Source organism: Pollicipes pollicipes, unplaced genomic scaffold (assembly GCF_011947565.3).
Source record: "Pollicipes pollicipes isolate AB1234 unplaced genomic scaffold, Ppol_2.1 Scaffold_4295;HRSCAF=5057_pilon_pilon_pilon, whole genome shotgun sequence".
Lineage (NCBI taxonomy): Eukaryota > Metazoa > Arthropoda > Thecostraca > Pollicipedomorpha > Pollicipedidae > Pollicipes > Pollicipes pollicipes.
The window spans coordinates 16697043-16715415 of NW_023596461.1; the positions used below are offsets into that span (position 1 = coordinate 16697043).

General features: G+C 44.6%; 2 long non-coding RNA genes across 2 annotated transcripts; both read right to left on the reverse strand.

Annotated features, from left to right (window-relative positions):
• Nucleotides 1-3848: 3848 nt before the first annotated feature.
• On the reverse strand, nucleotides 3849-9092 carry LOC119096971 (uncharacterized). The gene is made up of 4 exons (XR_005094109.1): nucleotides 8962-9092; nucleotides 5396-5473; nucleotides 5029-5136; nucleotides 3849-4178 (listed from the first exon to the last, which is right to left on the reverse strand). It is a non-coding gene; the product is annotated as an uncharacterized LOC119096971 (long non-coding RNA).
• Nucleotides 9093-13543: 4451 nt separating this feature from the next.
• Nucleotides 13544-16864, reverse strand: LOC119097628 (uncharacterized). Its single transcript, XR_005094173.1, has 4 exons — nucleotides 16807-16864; nucleotides 15849-15923; nucleotides 15399-15503; nucleotides 13544-14064 (listed from the first exon to the last, which is right to left on the reverse strand). It is a non-coding gene; the product is annotated as an uncharacterized LOC119097628 (long non-coding RNA).
• Nucleotides 16865-18373: the final 1509 nt, after the last annotated feature.

An 18373-nucleotide genomic window follows, 5' to 3' on the forward strand; every position in this document is an offset into this window, starting at 1 on the left:
TATCATATGTGTATATATATATATAATTATATATATATATAGATATATGTAGAGAGATAGAGATATGATAAGATAGATATAGATAGATATAGAATATATATAGATAATATAAGATATATATAATATATATAATACATACATAATATTATATATATATATATATTATCTCTACTCTCTTCTATATATCTGCTCTCTCTCTCTCTCCTCTCTTCTCTCCTATCTCTCTCTCTCTCTCTCTCTCTCCTCTTCTCTCTCTCTTCTTCTTCTTCTTCTTCTTCTTTTTTTCTTTTTTTATTTTTTCCTCTTTATTTCGCTGTTGTTTCCACTGCAGGGTCCTGGGACTCTGTTACGTATACGAGCTGCGCGATGCCCGAAATGCACCGATAAAGTGCGTGATTATTTCGTTTTAAGGGTTGTCATAAGAGGATACACAATCCCACTATAAAAAATGATCTCGTTAGTGAATTGACAGGCAAACCCTATATATATAATATATATATATATATATATATATATATATATATATAGTAATAGATATAGTGTTTGCCTGTCAATTACTGACGAGATATTTTGCATAGTGGGATTGTGTATCCTCTTATGACAACCCTTAAAACGAAATAATCATGCACTTTATCGGTGCATTTCGGACTCGCGCAGCTCGTATACGTAACAGAGTCCCAGGGCCCTGCAGTGTAAACAAAGCGAATAAGAGGCGGTCATTAAAACAGTGCATAAAGCCCTTTTGTGTATGGTGTCACGTGATGTTATAATGGTTCTGCTGCGGTTGAGATCACATTTGCGTCATGTATTTAGTGACATGTATCGATTACCGCCCTTTTATTATCTGCCATTTACGCTTCAAGTAAGTGATTCGCAGTGACAAAAGCTTTAAGAGGAGGTGTGTCGCAGGGTTAATACCGTGCGAAACATTTCACCAAGCTTGAAAACCGGGCAGACAGAATCACTTAGTACTCCAAGCAATTTAACAGCCATTGGCAACCTCTTTAACCGTAATAAGCATGTGCACAACGCAGCAGTGCCGCAGCAGTGGTCGTGTCGACCACTGCTGTCCACCAGGCTTATTACCGCGGATCTGTTGTGTTGTTGATTTATTTTCGTGGAGCGGTACCACGTCGGGCTGACGAGAGACTGCGATGGGATGCCGCGAATCATCCTCGGTACCGCTTCGGCAGCATTAGCTGGAATTGCAAAAGAACAATCGCCACTCTCGGAAGCAGTTTTAAAGTTTTTAATGGGTTGCTGAATATTGTGGAACTTTGGAGCACAAAAATGCAATGATGGCATGCGGAAACGTACGTACCAAGGACTGAACAGGAGGCAGGAGCGACTTTTGATGCGCCACTGAAATTTGACGTAATGATCTGAATAAGACGTTCGGCTCGCGCTTGTCGGTAAAAAACACGTTTTTTTAAGCCGGCAATAGTGCGTTTTTGGACATCTATCTTTGGGCGATAGAAATAAAACATCGCTGTCTTTATGATCGCTTTTTTGGTTGTATCTGAAAAATACAAAAAGCTAAACGAATATCACACATTGTTCCATTTCGGAAAATCATCGCCATCGTCATTCTCACCTTTATTATTATCGTTTATCTTCACCGTCATCGTCAATCGCTATCGCCATCATCATCGCCGTCGTCATCATCATTGTCATTGTCATTGTCATTGTCATTGCCAGGGTCAGCGTCATCGTCACCATCACCACCACCGCCGCCAGCACCACCACCACTAACACCCTGTTGCAAGTCCCCCCACACCCGACGTTCTAGAACACAAGTGCAAAAAAGGGAGTAGTCTCGTATGTCATCTACAGCACTTCCCATTTGGCAGTGTCTCTTAAGAATGAGCTTTCAGGTGGTATCAGACAGGGGCGCAGCTTAAGTTTGCGATGGGTGCTTACCACTGATTTGCAGCGATGGTGGGGGGCTGTTTATCTTTTACCAGCGAGTCACAGACGTTAACAGGTAACTGCCGTACCAATGGGTAATCAAAGTTGGTTTGGCCTGGTGTTTTCAAACGGTTTTCTCAGCTCCATGTCGTGCATGTTCACTCGGCTATCCTGTAGTCTCGCGGCTTGGCTAAGGCTGTTAACTCTGCATGCCCCTGCCTGCGGTAGCGTTTGTAGGATGGAAAAGTCCCATAGGTTTTCCACCCTGTAAATTGTGTCGCAATGCCATGCAGATTTTGCGTAATGCTTTTCACACATATACAATTGGTTTCATATTGTCTGGTGAGGGGCGGGAGGGTCATGGGGCTTTAGGGCCCCACCGTCAGGTTCAAGCGCAGTTTTTCATCATGGCACCTGTGAGTATGGTTCTAAATCTAGTGATCAGGAACACCATTTTGCTTTTACATCTCATAAACGTTACCGTAGGCAGGGACATGTAGAGTCAAACAGCCGTAGTCAAGCCGCAAGACTACAGGATAGCCGGGTGAACATGCGCGACACGGAGCTGAAACAACCCTCAAAGGCACCAGGGCAAACCAACTCTGATGACTCATTGATACGCCAGGTACTATACCTGTTAACGTCTGTGACTCGCTGGTAAAAGATAAACAGCCCCCACCATCGCTGCAAATCCTGGTAGCACCTTCATTGCAAACTTTAGCTGCGCCCCTGTCTGATGCTACATGAAAGCTCATTCTTAAAAGTCACTGCCAAATGGGAAGGGCTGTAGATGGCATACGAGACTAACTCCTTTTTTACACTTGTGTTCTAGAACGTCGGGTGTGGGGACTTGCAACAACGTGTTGGTGGTGGTGGTGGTGGCCGCGGTGGTGGTGATGGTGACGATGACTATGACGCTGACAATGGCAATGACAATGACAATGAAAATGACAATGATGATGACGACGACGATGATGATGACGATGGCGATGACGATGACGATGAAGATGACGATAATGATAAAGCTGACAACGACGATGGCGATGATTTTCCGAAATGAAACAATGTGTGATCGTCGTTTGGCTTTGCATTTTTCAGATACATTCAAAAAGCGATTATAAATACAGCAATGTTTTATTTCTATCGCTCGAGAGATAACTGCCCAAAAACGCACTATCGGCTTTAAAAAAGCATGGCTTTCACAGACAGGTGCTAGAGCCGAACGTCTTAATTCAGATCATTACGTCAAATTTCAGTGCGTATCAAAAGTCGCTCTGCCCTGTTCAGTCCTTGGTACGTACGTTTCCGCATGCCATATTGCATTTTTGTGTTCCAAATTTCCACAAATCAGCAACCCATTAAAACTGTTAAAGCTGCTTTCTTGTTGATTGATAAGCCCTGCAATCTTCTTCGATCGGCGTCCTGATTCAAGCGTTCGCGCTTCTACATCGTCAGCGAAGGCTCTTGTGCATGCACGTGTGGTTCTAAGCGTGTGATGGTGGAGGTGATGATAATGGCGACGAATATGGTCATAGTGTTTACCTATAGCGGTCGTGGTTGTACTGATCGCTACAGCAGTGGTGAGACCATGTTGTTCATGCATAGTATTGCTTATGATGGCGACGATGGCGATGATAGTGGTAGTTGTGATGATGATGATGGTTACGATAACGACGATGATACGATGGTGATAGCGATGGCGATGACGATGGAGATGGCGATGACGATAGCAGGATAGATGACGATGACGATGGCGGTGGTGATGACCTGAAATTAAACAATACATCGCAACTTCCTGCCAGTATATTTTCGATGAAACATGAAAAATAATGCATGCAGCAAAGTTTGTATTCCATTGCAGAGATCCGTTGGTGTTCTGTGCGAAAAAAAACAGTGAATACCATACAGCAATATCAAAAAAACTGTACTTGTGACCATCAAATCAAACCATGTTCCGAGTCCTCGCAGATGTTTGCACCTAACCGCTTAGACCAGATCGTTAACACAACTTTTGGAGTGTATCAAAAGTATTAGTGCTTTTTATCCTGTTCAATGGCCCTTGGTGCACGCGTTCCCCAGGGTATATTGCATTTTTGTGCTCATAGTCCTCGAAAATAAGAGAGTGCATGAACGATTTTAAAGTTGCTTCCGAAAGCTTTGGCTGTTGTCTTGCAATTCCAGTTGTAGTTGCCGAAGCGGTAATGAGGATCAATGGCGGCATCCCGACAGGTCCCTTGCCAGCCGACACGGTACTGCTCCATCATGGTTGACTGCAAACACAGATGTGCTGTAGTGAGCATGGAGGCAAGAGAACCATTGCTAATATATTGGCTTTATGCCGGGTTATGACGGCGAAAAGAGTCAACCAACTTAAATGATCAGTGTTCCTAGTTTTGGCCTGGGTCACATATTTTGTGTGCTGATATGTTTATGACATTTCCACATGATGACACTGTCATTACGGATATTTTACTTGAAACGCGAACTTCTCATAATGTACCAATGATTATAATGGCGATAATGATATTGACAATGCATTATGCCGCATGTAGCCAAATGCATTACAAAAAATATGTCGTTCCACGCTAACAGTAAAATGCAAAGACTAGAAATACCGATGTTCAGAAATTCTGCGCGCACGTCCTAATGATACTTCTTTTATTCTTCTATTACGTTGCAACGTTTGTGCGAACGGTGAAGCATTCATAAACTGTGAGAAGTGTCACCTGCTGCAGTGCATAAACTGTGAAAGTGTCACCTGTTACACGTGTGACATTATGGCACCCTAAATGCACCGTCAACATGCGTATGATCAAGTTTTAAAAAGGTGTCATGAATGTGTGCCAAATGTTCGGTATTCCCACCGGTACGCAGTGGTATATAGTGTGTATCGAGGGGAGAGAGAGAGAGAGAGAGAGAGAAGAGAGAGATGAGGAGAGAGAGAGAGAGAGAGAGAGGAGAGAGAGAGAGAGAGAGGGAGAGACGAGAGAGAGAGAGAGAGAGATAGATAGTATATATATATACATGCATATATATACCATATAATATATATATATATAATATATATATATATATATATATATACAAACGTACAAATCCTTAACAAATGAACGATCTTACAATTTTTCGCGCAGCCAATTTCCGTACAGCTCCAGTGATGGCCCTCGCAGTGGCATGCGTTACACGCGGCCACACCCTTTTCGTCCGATCTGCAGAATTTTGTCACCGCTGAAACATCACAGATCAACTTTTACAACCATGTAATACAGCATAGCAATAAGGTAATCAGGTGAGCACAGCGCATGTCGTGTCCCTTTGGTCTGCTGCATCGGTAACTGGTAGAGGAAACTTGTGCATTAACAATGGTTTACGCATTGCAAAGACGGCATCTGGTGAACGCCGTCCTTGTGATGTCTTTGGCGAAACATGCACACCTCGCAGAACAAACGGCAAAGAACGACAAAGTTAGCGTAAACAGGCTACTCACGGCGACATTTGCCCTCCCCGCAGTAGGGAGCATATCGCGAGCAGTGAGCATCCGTTTTGCACCACTTGGATTTCCAGCCTGAAAATCATATTTCCACAGTGTAATGTCTGCGCTAGATGGCCATGACTCGGCCCATCAAAGTCGAAGGATGAGGAAAGGGGCCTTCGCCGCAACACACGCCCAATGCATTTTGTTCTCTTACCGGAAGCTTTCCTTCTAATAGAGTTTTGCGTTTTAATTTTAGCTAGCAGAGCACACTCCCGCACGGCCAGTTAAAGGGAATGTTCCGCATTTGTGTGGCGTTTTGAACTGAAATAGCCATCTTGAGGACCTTTTGATGTAGTTCACGGTCATGTCCCTTTTAAGACCCAACACCCTCTGGCTCCTGAGTTACACGCCCGCAAAAGTGCGAAAAGGTTTATTTGGAGCCTATTTCAAAGTTGCCCTGGGATCAATGACGTCATAGAAACGTCATGCTATCGCGTTCATACTCCAGGCTCTTCTCTACTTATGGTCAAAAGAGCATGGCCGCTGCTACATTCGGAAAAGCGATGATGCGGCACGTATGATACAATGCGCGGAAGATGACTGGCTGTTAGTAAGATTTTGCTGCTGAATGCTTGTCGCGAATGTAAGCTTGAACACTTTCGGGTCGTCCGGCACTCGCTGTGAACGGGTCAGTTTTCCTTATTTCTAGGCCACAGGTCAACATTACAAAAAAGAACACCACTGTCTGCAAAAAAGTACAGCACCTAAATAACGGGCACTCTTTCGAAAGTCGAAACTTTCGACCCGACTCGACTCGAACCCGACTCGAAACCACACTTTTTTCGTTTTGAAAGATTTTATCCGAGCCCTTTGAATCGATGGATTTCTGGGATCAGACCTCACGATAAGCAGTGCTTGTTGTGTGAGCCCTGACCCCTACCACCCGATCGCGCAATTCCATGTCAACGGCCGAATTTGGTGGCGAAAACTCAACGTGCCGCAATGCTTGGCACGGTCCGTCCTGCACTCTGACGTCAACTGGCCTTCAGCGCGACCGCTGCCACCGGCCGCAGGCCATACCTGTCATGGGCAAATAGCGAACGCCCTTAAGCGACTCGAAACCACCCCGCCACTGGTGGGTGGATTGGAAAGGACGCGCTTTAACCAACTGAGCCACCGAGACGGACATATTTGATTTTTTATGGACTTACTTGACAAAAGAGCGTGAATCGGGGGCTTGAAATGTGTATGATCACTGGTGGTGTGTGCCAATGGCTTGTATTGATCTTGATGTGATGGGGAGTGTGCGTGCGAGGTTTGTACTTCTGAGAGAGAACGTTGTTTTGGTATTCTTCAAGTCTACTGACTCCCAATAGAATGTGATATATTGATACCTGCCTCTACCTTTATGTTTGTGTTTGAACATAACAAAGGATAGCCAGCAAACTAAGGGAAACACTAGCACTTATGTTACAGGGGTGTATACAGGCAAGCTGGTACTTTATTATGATCTTGCCAACATTTTGAACCTATTGAGGTATTACAGCATGCGATTAATCCATTGCACATGATTATATTAGCAATTCATTTTGGCAGTAGGGGATGGTGCATGCAGCTCAGTAATGGACATGCTTAATATAGGCTCACATTATATGGCTTTGCAAACTTGTCTTTCCCTAAAGAATTCCGAAAATGTAGAGCTGTTTTACCACTGATGCACGCTGTGCTGTCCTGGCAAATTTCGTATGCAGGCGAGCACTGCTCGTGAGTCATCAATGACATAGGCACTGCAACTTGCGTGAGATGCTGGGTGCTGAGACAGGTGGAAAAGTATTGCTGTTGGTGTCTTGGATAGCACTTAATATAATTTTTATCATGAGCCTTGTGTGCACTGGCAGCTTCATCAGTTCTTTGCATTTTGCCCATCCAACCATAACTACACGGACTTGTGTCTCCAGCCTTGTGCAAGGTTAGCATGTTTGCAGCGTCACCTCACCACATGTAAAATTTTCCTGTTATTGTTTAACAAGCAGCCTGATGGCTGCAGCATGTTGCATGGCTGTGGAAGTGGAAGATGTGTTTGCATCCTTCTCACCTGCGTTTTGTGGATTCTCGAAACAGGGTGAGCAAGTGATGCCACGTATTGTTTGTCTGCTTTGCTGAAAGTGATTTGTATATTGCATCATGTGTTTTTGGTCAGTCATATGTCAAATGGGAAGCCGATACAAGAGTTCACGCTTGACCCATTTTTTCATGATGGAATTTGTTATGAGAGCAGCATGGATTGCAGTAGAAAAACCATATGGTTGTTCATTATGTCATGCCGCAGTACAGCACTGAGGGGGTGCCAAAATGAAGCTGTTGGCCCATGACATTACACAATGTACCACATTGGTTGACTTTTCTATGTCAAGCCTATGAGACAGCAGCTTATATTCATGAATAACTGGTAACAACTGATTTAACAATGTCGAAGGACTATCAACAGCAAGAATGTCGTTGCACCACAATGGCTATATCAGGGTTAACAATTAATTGCATAAATAATTCTGGGCAAAAAGAAACGTTCTTGGTAGTTTATTAATGTAAACTACCAAGTAGTAAATTGTGTTCGACTCAAAATCTTTAAATGTGGAACAGTCAAATAAAAATAGTCTCTTTACTTCTATACCACAAGCCGCGCTTCCACTACAACTAGGTTGAAATGATCACTGTGCATTTACAGGAAGGAGTGATCACTGAATATTTTCTGTGAGCAGTGTCATTGAACTAAAATAACCTAACCTGAAAGAGGGTCCCGCTCCAGCGGGCCTCTCGGCCTCCTCACGGCTGGCGCACACAACCTGTCTCGGACAGGCGGAGCGTCGTGAGGTTTCATGATAAATTAAGAACGAGGATAAGAGCGCCGGATGGGGTAGGTCGGAGCACAGGCGGTCCAATCAAGTGAGCTACCGGAACGGCTGGATTCTGACAGATTGAGGGTGAACAAGAAATATAGCCCGTGTCGTCTCGAACGAAGTGAAAGCCGTAGCAAGCAAATAAGCCGATTTCGGTTTTTTGTCAGCTGAAAACCGAAAAATTCTCGGTTTTAAGATCGTGAAAGTACATTGAACAAACGGCATAGTAACGCTGTGGTCAAAGCACACGACGCTATAGTGTTTGTTTCGTTACCGCTGTAGCCTGAAGCTGTGATCTAAAACACTGCGGTAGTGCTTAGCCTAATGTCGCGCCCTGTCTTCTCACGGGTGCATGTTGAAGAGAATAACATCGCAGACATATTCTAGGATGAAAAGCGGATAGCTCACCGATGATGAGTCAAGTGAGTCAGGAGGATACATTGTAATATCTTAACAGAACTGAGCACTGATTCTCCGGCCGAGAAATCAGTATAATGTCCGAATGACCATTAAGTGCGTAAACGCCTTCACCTGGAGCGTGAACAGCGACCCCATGCCTGCCTGGCAAGAGAGCAGCTGGTGTACACGTCAAATGCGCCGCGTGGTCAAAATTTCATGGCACATATCAAAAATGATATGTTGATTCCAAAGCGTGCAAGTTACATTCACGGAGCTGCTTACCTTGAACTGTCGTTGGGCTGCTCAAGATGCCTAAAACGAGGCAAATGGCGAGAGACTTAACAAGCATGGCAGCCATTTTCACTCGCTCAGTGTTTAGCAGTAAATGTCGGACCCGTCAACGATGGTTGTTGGAAACCGAATGCGTCATGCGGTGATGGACAGTTTGCAGAGGCGCCACAAAGTAATGGAGAACACCACGTATCGGCCACCTTTTACGATCACTAACGACATCATAGGACGGACTATCAACACTGGGACTAATGCGAACTTATGAAAAAGAAATGTGCGGAGTAGATGCATAACAGGTGCATGATTTTGATCTGCACATGTCACGTCATAACTTGCATGCGCATGTAGATTACTTGGGCTGAAAAAGTGCTTTTAGGACAACAAATGGATATAATTATCATTCTAGAAACGCACATAGATAATCCAGCAGGCGGCCCTGTCCTCCGATAGCGCCCGTTTTTCCGGCCTGACGTTAGTCTCGGGGGATGTTACCATGCACCAGACTCGACCACGGCTTTGATTCCGGCGTAATCCTCGTCAACAGCCTTCAGAACCATACCGGGTTTTAGTTCTGGGCTTTCAACATCCTCGTGAAATAAGCCGCCGGCTACTGGTTTGTGACTGTGTACGGTCAATGCTCCTAATACAAATGCTTCCACCGGCAGAACCAGATAACAGTCACGGTATGACTTCTACGCAACGTTGCTTTCTAATGGATGCACGGCCAGGCGATACGGCTTCTAATACAACAGATCGCACACAACAGATGTTATACAACTTCTAATGCTACAGAGGCCGCTCATGTATTACGTGTCGCATGGAAGATTTCTGGCTAACATCTCACTCGTATCATCTGTTATCAGCCTAGGGCTCTGACGCAGTGAGCTGATTGCTTTTAAAATGCGAGCATGGACACATCCTTATTTGATTAACAGCAAGGACATCATTTGACAGGAAATTGCAAATTTGAAAGCGAGAAGAACATGAACACAACATAGACAGATTACACATAGCTATTCACTTTTTGTTTACATTTGACAGCATGGGCAATGGAAGTTCTATGAGTTTCGGGTCTGGATCTTTTCCTTTCCTGTTTCTTTTCCGTAAGTGCATAGCAAACATTGGCCGTTCAATCAATATCGGCCCTACCTTGAGAAGGTAAATATTTCATGTTTAAAAAGTCAGGCCCATTCGCCACATCCCGTCAGCCGGAAAATACAGCATATTTACCACGAAAAAACCTTTTGCAACTCTTGTTAGCTGGAAGTTTGACAGCATTTTAGGGAGACCCTGATGGTTGAAAAACTGAGATAACAGCAGTGTTTTTATTACCTTGAAATATATTTGGATATTGCCAGATCCTAATGTAGTTGATTACTGAACCATTCACAACAGATACCCCTACTGTCCGGCAGTGATCAGCACGTAGCTTCAGGTGCCATGTACTCATGCGTCAGGCAACGATCTTTAACTAACAGTAAAACCTTATTGGCTGTAGTGGGCATATCAGTACATGCCGACTGTTTCGCATGTATGTGTTATGTGGCCCTTAAAGGGAGTGCTCCCTTTTTGTGTTACGTTTTGAGCTGAACCGGCCATCTTGAATATCATTCGATGCAATTCTCAGTCCTGCCTTTCCTAAGACCTAAGTCCGTTTAGTTTCTGAGCCACACGTCCGCGAACATGCACAGACTACATCGTGCAGGCTACATTAAGTTCACCCAGGCATCCATGACGTTAAAATAGTCATTCAGATCATGCCATGCCATTGGCAACGCGGCGATCAAGCCAAGCAAAATATCATAATCGAGTCGTTTATATCTGACGTTTGCGAGCACGATTTCCAGAATTATACGGCCGTCAGTTGACTCTAAATCAATGTTATGCAAAGTACGATCACGCAATGAGTGAGATATTACCGAGTGTATTCGCCAAAAACAGAAATAATGTTTTCCAGAGCAGTTTTTCACTTCAAAGTTGACCAGTGGTTACAAGCGAGCTTATGCCATCATGTATGATGCTTGCTTCCTTATCTTCAAGTGTCAAACATTATCTTTAGCTTTTTCATTCAAGCAGGAATCTGTGGGTCGTCCAGAGGCAAAGGTCTTCAACTAAGAGTAATGCTATGTTGGTTGCAGTGGTGGCATCAGGACATACCGTTTGACTTGCCGATGGTGTGTGAATTTTATGTGGTGCGAGAGCAGAGCTATGTAGAGGTATACTGTGTGATAATTTCCAGGATCCAGGATATGGTTTTGTCGAAGGAACTAGTCGGAACAAAGATCCATGGTTTTGTTTTGTCGAAATACCAGCGCAAGGTCCAATCTTGGATCCAAAGATCCAGGATCTTGGTTTATCAGAAGAGCTAGCAAGAACTTGAATCCCGGTTTTATTTTGTCGAAAGAACCAGGGAAACATGATTCAGGGTTCTGCTTTGTGGGACAAACCAGTGAAAACCAGGAATTACAACTGTGAACCAAGCAAATGTCTGGTGCAACCATAAGGACGTGGGGAATGGGAGCTAAGCCACTTACAGGGATTGGCGGCTCTAAGACTGAAAAAAATGTGGTAACCTAGTGACAGATCAAATGCATAACGCAGGACCAAGTTGCAAAATAAGATTGCTCAACCCAGTCCGTGTTTAGAGATGCACGTGATGGTGCGCGCCATTCGTTCAATAAGTCATTTTGAAATACTCATTGGCAGAAGTCATTGCATATAATTGTATTTGTCTTTAATGCATGCCTACGCTCCGGCGATGACGTAGGCGTACGTGTTTTAAATTTGGTCTGATGGGCGGTGAGAGCTCGCCAGTACCCAGCCCAGTCGTACCCAACCCAGCAAACCCAGTCGTCTGAGTTTGCGTGGCCTTCTCCGTTCATACAGAGGTACGGGTGTGAGGCCGAAGTGGGCTGCGAGGGCTGCTTTTCACCGGCCACTGCCAACGTAATTCACCGCTTGCGTTGTGTCCCTGCCAATTTGAGCGTGTTATCAGTGCAATTGATTATTGTTGCATTTAATAGCTCCAATTTTGCCTCGTTTAAATATTGTCGTTAGCTCAGCGATGGAGGTGGAGTACCGTGCATAGGGGCGCACAGCCATGTACGGAGAGAAGCCGTTCATGGTATCTGATCGGGCCTACCGTTCCGCCAATACCCCGGTCACCCGCCTCATCCTGGCTTTGTGAGTCACATGAGTATGTAATGATGTCGGGTGCACAACGTGCTGAGTCGTGGGCTTGCATCATTTGACTCGTATGCTGGCCAATGGGCTCCTCAATATGAATTCGCTTTTGTAAGATGTGACAGCGGCGCCGGCGGAGCACAGGCATACAGCGGCAGCCCGGCAGCAGTGCAGCGCAAGAACCAAGCACCACAAGCACCACGCAAGCATTACAGAACCCCACCCCACAACAGTGTCTCTGCTCTACACACAACCCGTCCAAATTAGGTACCACTTGTATGCAAAGTGTCAATGTGCTAATAGTAAGTTTGTGACCAAATTTAACATAAGCAGGTGAAAATGACCCAACGTACCTTCTGGATTAATTTGATATTCGAAATTACCATCGGCGCCAAGCACCGCCCTTGGCGGCATGCTCCTCAAAGCAAACGCTTAATTGAGATCCTGTTAGGCCAGTAACCTTCCTTGAACGTCATGAAGGCAAACCAAGAAATCTTCTGCGTCGTAGTCCAAAAACGCGAAGTGGTAGTTAAAAACTATCTTATAATGCAAATTTTCCATTGATAACGTGGTGAGTTTTTTTACCTTGATCTGAATCTGTAGGTAAACTAAGGTAAAATGATTTGGTCCTAATCCTGATTTCAATAGTCAAGCTGTCAAAGACAATCAAAGTTGTATGACTTAGTCTAAAGCTACGTTGTCGTATCATTCTGAACGATAACCTAAAAATTACCCACATTGACAACCTTGGGCTAACTTTGACCTATCAGTAGCCTAACCACATATATCCAGTTTTGTAAGTAAAACTTTGGCTATTCCATTGCCTACAGTTCTGTGAATTTTGACGCTGCTCTGCCACGCCGTTCCGAAATGATTTTGAAACACATATTTCTGGACGTTAAAATTGCACCCCACCCCGAACGTGTGGCGCGGAACATCACTGGACGCTCATACTTGCTGTCTTAGTAAATAGGTGGTGGCTTCCTTATCGAACCTTTCGAACTTTACACCATCAGCGAAGGTTGCTTATACGTGCTCGCACATGGTTCTCTAAATATGAATCTGAAGGTGATCATGATGATGATGTTTATCATCATGGTGGTGGCAGTTGTGACGGTAGTCGCACTGTTGGTCACAACGATGGTGAGGCCTTTGGGTGCGATGCTTGGTTATGATTGCGATGGTGGTGGTGATGACGATGGTGGTGGTTGTGTGGCCAATGGTAGTGGTCGTGATAATGATGGGAGTGACGGCGACGATGACGCTGACGATGACAATGATGGTGACACGATGACCATGACGATGATGGTGACGATGACGATGACGATGACGATGATGGTGACGATGACGATGCCGCTATATTGTCATCATGAAAATGAATGATGCATCGTGACCGCCTGATGGTTTATTTTCCACACAAAATAACAATAAGAAGTGCAGCAAAGTTTGCGTTCTGTCGCAGAGGTCTGGTCAGGGCGCAAAGTTCTGGGCTGGTTTCGGTCTGGTCGCATTATGTGTGAAAAGAAATACAGAACTCCTGAAAGCGGTGTCAAAAACTGCATTTGTGGTGTTAAAAGAGGCGTTTTCAGGGTCATCACAGACAGATGTTGCGATGAATACATCATTTTGGATCATCACATCATGTTTCAGAGCGCATCAGAGGTGTCTGTACTCTTTGTCTTGACTCACAGTTCTTCGTGCGTGCGATCCCCCAAAGCATATTGTATTTTTTTTGTGCGCGGATTTTTCACACGTTCAGAAACTCCCATTACCAGCTCCAAAGCTGCCTCTGAAAGTGGTGGCCGTGCTCTTGCAATTCCAGCTGAAGTTGCCGAAGCAGTGCCGAAGATATTTAACGGCACAGTGGCAGGTCCCCTGCCAGCCGACACGGTACCGCTCCTTTATGCTTATCTGCAGACACAGGCATGCTATAGTGAGCATGGTGACAACAGCACCACTGCTGCCATGCTGACGTCGCGTCGTGTGTTGCGGCGAGGGTCCGCTAACGGCGCGCTTGATTTCTTGGTCTGCTGAGTTTAAAGTGAGACAAAAATTCCGTGTGCTATGAAACCTGTCACAAGCCACCTGACGCGTTGGCGCTACGAACCTATAGCCTGGAGCAGAAGCATTGCATAAAGACAACGTCTCTGTAGGCGGCACGAAATACATTGGAAAAACATGGCACCAAGTCAGTAGAAACGTCGTAAAATCACGCAAATATGTGTGTTTGATGCGAAGTTGATTGGCACTCCATTTATTTCTTCTATTTTTAGGTTCCTAGGTCATGAAGTTTTGAGGCTTCTAGGTCATGGCCTTCGTGTCAAATAAGGTCAAACAAGGTCATATTACACGTTGGTCTCAAAAGTGCCACCAGAGCCTGGATATCTGTTTCAAGGCAAAAGGTTACATGCCCATTAAAGGTCAGGAACCTTGCTTGACCTCTTCAAGGTCATAGTGACCAAAATCATGCAAGACCGCTTTGGGTTTTCCATTTTACTAAGTGCAAAAGATTACGCTAAGCGGTATGTTTCAAATAAAAAGACGTTAACATGGGTCATTTCAGTTCAATGACTTATTCTGACCTCTGAGAAGCCCATGGAAAATGTATAATGTGGCTTGTGCTATCAGTAAATTTTAATGTGCGCCAGAAACTATCAAATACGGCAGACCTTAGAGAAATAAGACGGGTTGGTTTTGACATTGGTCTGACATTCATACTTGACCTCAGGTCAACGTGATTTGTTTATTCAATATTGTTTTGCCTATGGAAGCATATCAGAGGTGTACGGCTTCGTCTAGCACTTCGTTGTTTCATGGGTTTGAGCAATTTCCTAGAAACTGACTTCTCTGAAACCCTGGTCTGATTGGACCTGCCAAAAGTCAGCGACCTTGCAAGATGCAACTAAATTTGGGAAACCAAACGAACCGCTATTCAATTATCTACAGCTGTGCAAAATTTGGAGCGGGTACACCGCGCCGTTCGTAAACCATTGTGGAAAAACCTTCCGGGGGTCAATTTGACCCCTCCACTCGGGCGTGTGTTAAACTGTATAAGTATCGGGGTCTTATGTTGTTTGTGCAAGCTGCACAACACCCGGAATGCACCAGTAAAAGTGTATGAAATCAAACTTTAAAATGGTGCCGCAACATAGCAGGACACAAAACTCTCAATTTGGTCATTCACTTGGAGACACCATCTAGATGCCAATAACTCATGCCACAACAATTGCTATGCATTCACTTACATGACCTGCAGTAAATTTTTGTACAAGCCCAGCCGTGACGTACGCATTTACATGTGTTACATCCGGCAACGCCGCGTTCGCCGGAAATGCAGAATGTTGTAACCGCTGAAACATCACCAAACATGTTAATCCACAGAGTGATAATCTCATGACGTGGTCAGGTGTGGTCAGTCCATGATGTGATCAGACGAACACACAGTGTGTGTGTGTGTGTGTGTGTGTGTGTGTGGTGTGTGTGTGTGTGTGTGTGTGTGTGTGTGTGTGTGTGTGTGTGTGTGTGTGTGGTGTGTGTGTGTGTGTGTGTGTTTTTCCCTCGGCCCACTGCATTGGCAACAGTTAGAGGAGAAGGCATCTGGTGAATGCCGTGCATGTAATGTCTTTGCCGAACTATGCACGTCTCGCAGAACAAAGGGCCAAGAACGACAAGTTCAATATACGTAGGTTACTTACGGCGACATTTGCCCTCCCCGCAGTAGGGAAAGTAATGCGAGCAGTCAGCATCCGTTTTGCACAGCTTGGGCCAGCCTGAAAGCAATGATTCCAAAGTATATTTACGTGCACTATATCGCCATAACTCGATCGATCGAAGTAAAAAATATGTGGAAATGAGGGTTTGGCGCAAACCACACCCAGTGTGTTCCATTTTATTTGCGGAATTTTTCCTTCTCACAGAGTTTTACATTGTTATTTGTCCTCACAGCGCATACGCCCGAGGGGCTGAAATAAAAAAAAGAAAGTTTCTCTCCTCAGCAGGGTGCATAACCCGGGCAGCGAGCATCCATGTTGCACCGTGTGAGCCGCAACCCTGAAAAATGATGCAGCAGTTTACGCATTTGGTCGCCACAAGTCGGTCAAAGTTCATGCGTTCGGGGAAACGCATTTTCCGCAAGTGACACCAGATGTGTTTTATTGAATTAAAAGAAAACGTTTACATGAGGCCTATTATCTGAGTTCAAACAAGTTGAGTTTTAAAATTTTTATTCGCTTCACGTCTGTCACCAGGCGCACATCCCAAGCAACTAGCTTGAGATGACGTATTTTGAGGCTATACAAAGTAGTAGCCTAACCCGGGCTTTACAGCCTGGCTTTAGCAATGACCTAAGATATCTAGAACTGACTTTAGTGAATATCTCGGTCCATCGTGTGTTACGCCACACGCTGGTCTTTTTTGTACTTCCAAACACGAATTCTTTCACTTTGCTGAAAGGATTCAATGTGAATGAGGTATTCTTATGTTTCTTAAATGAGATGAAAACTATTAGCTTAAAATATAGTTTGTAAAAGCAATCACAAAAGATGAAACTCGCAAACATGTTTTAAACGTTGCGCAAAAGTCTTCAGCGAATAGCGTGTTAAACGAAATGACGTTTACAAAATTATCAATTTAGATAAGAATAAAGCCGCTTACCTGTAGCTTTCCGAGAGCTGCTCACAACGCCTAAAACCACACAAAGGACGATGAATTTGGAAAGCATAGTGACAATCCTCTCCTGCTCAATGCTTAGCAGCAAATGTCGGGTTCCTCGATGATGGCTCGTTGGACGCCGAATGATGCGTCATAACCGTGATGGACAGCCTCGCAAGAGGCGTAACAAAACAATGAAGGACGCCGCGTATCGGCCATCTTTCACCATCACTAACGCCGTCTTAGGTTGTTGGGTGTCACTCAAAACTATCAGAGGACAATCTGGCGCGTATTTATGAAAACACGTGTAATTAATGTTTAGCTCGTGAGATATGTGATATTTTGCAGTTTGTAATCTGCCTAGAAATGGCTATGGCGCCAATGGCTATGACTAAGCCTGCAGGGGTCAGAAATTAGCAAAGGCAGGATCAGTTAGATTTGGTTTGGTTGGCTGCGGACGTCAACAGATCCTGCCTTGCACGCTAGTGTCGGATTGTTAGCCTGCGTGATCCTCAGAATTCAGCTGTCTTTGGCGCTAGCTTCGCCTGCAGTCGTCAGAAACGTTATTAACTTTGGCTCTGAAGCTTTCATTATGCTGATGAAGCTAGCAACCGGCTTCTTGTTTGTGGCCGGGTATACGGACAATGTAGCTTACACAAATCCTACTGATGACAGAAATACAGAGCTTTCACAGCACGAACTACACGCGACATTATTTGTGTTGCATAATATTCTACGCGATCAAAGTTATAAAGCAATACTTTACAGAGGGTGACGTCGTGACGCTACCCTCATATGTACCTTTAATAATGCTTGGGGCGTTTCATGTTTTAACCCTGAAAACCAGACGCTGCTGACTTCCTTTCATGACAAGCAGCATGTCTGTTTTTTTTGTCGTATCTCCCATTCAGTTCGGGGCCAAACGGACGCTACGTGTTTGGAACATTACGCTTAGCACAGGGTGATCAACGTGAGGGTTTTTATCCCAGCGTAGCCAGTGCGCATCTAAAAGGAGGCAAATTTTGTAAACTGCAAAAAAGGAGTTCCGTAATTTGGGGACGGCCTCCAGGTGGTATTTTGTCCAATGAACAAAATTACTAACGTGCAAACGATCACGTACATAAACTCGGATGCAAAGACTGCTTAGGCATTATGTCCAGCCACGGGTCGTCTAACGCAAACCATTTCTACGGAGCATACCTTCACCGCGACAAAGCCGGCACGTCGAGTGCAAAATCGCCAAGAGGGTCGTTCCAATCTCCTAGTGCTGTCGAAGGTAAAGGAACTCCGAGTGCTGTGGCCAACGTTTAAACCTGTGACAGACGCAAGAACGTGAAAAGAGTGGCAGTTAAATCAAAGATCAGAGTGCTACCAGGGATCAGCGGTTCTGCTGCTGAAAAATGTGACAGTGAATAACGTGATAGTGGACGTGGATAATCGTGTACGTCAAATGCATAACACACGGGAAGACCACAAAAGATAAAATCGTTTCCCCTGTCTGTTTTTAGGAGTAAAGGTTTGGACTATTAGCTCAGTCGGTTATTGTGCCATATTCTTAAGAATACGATTT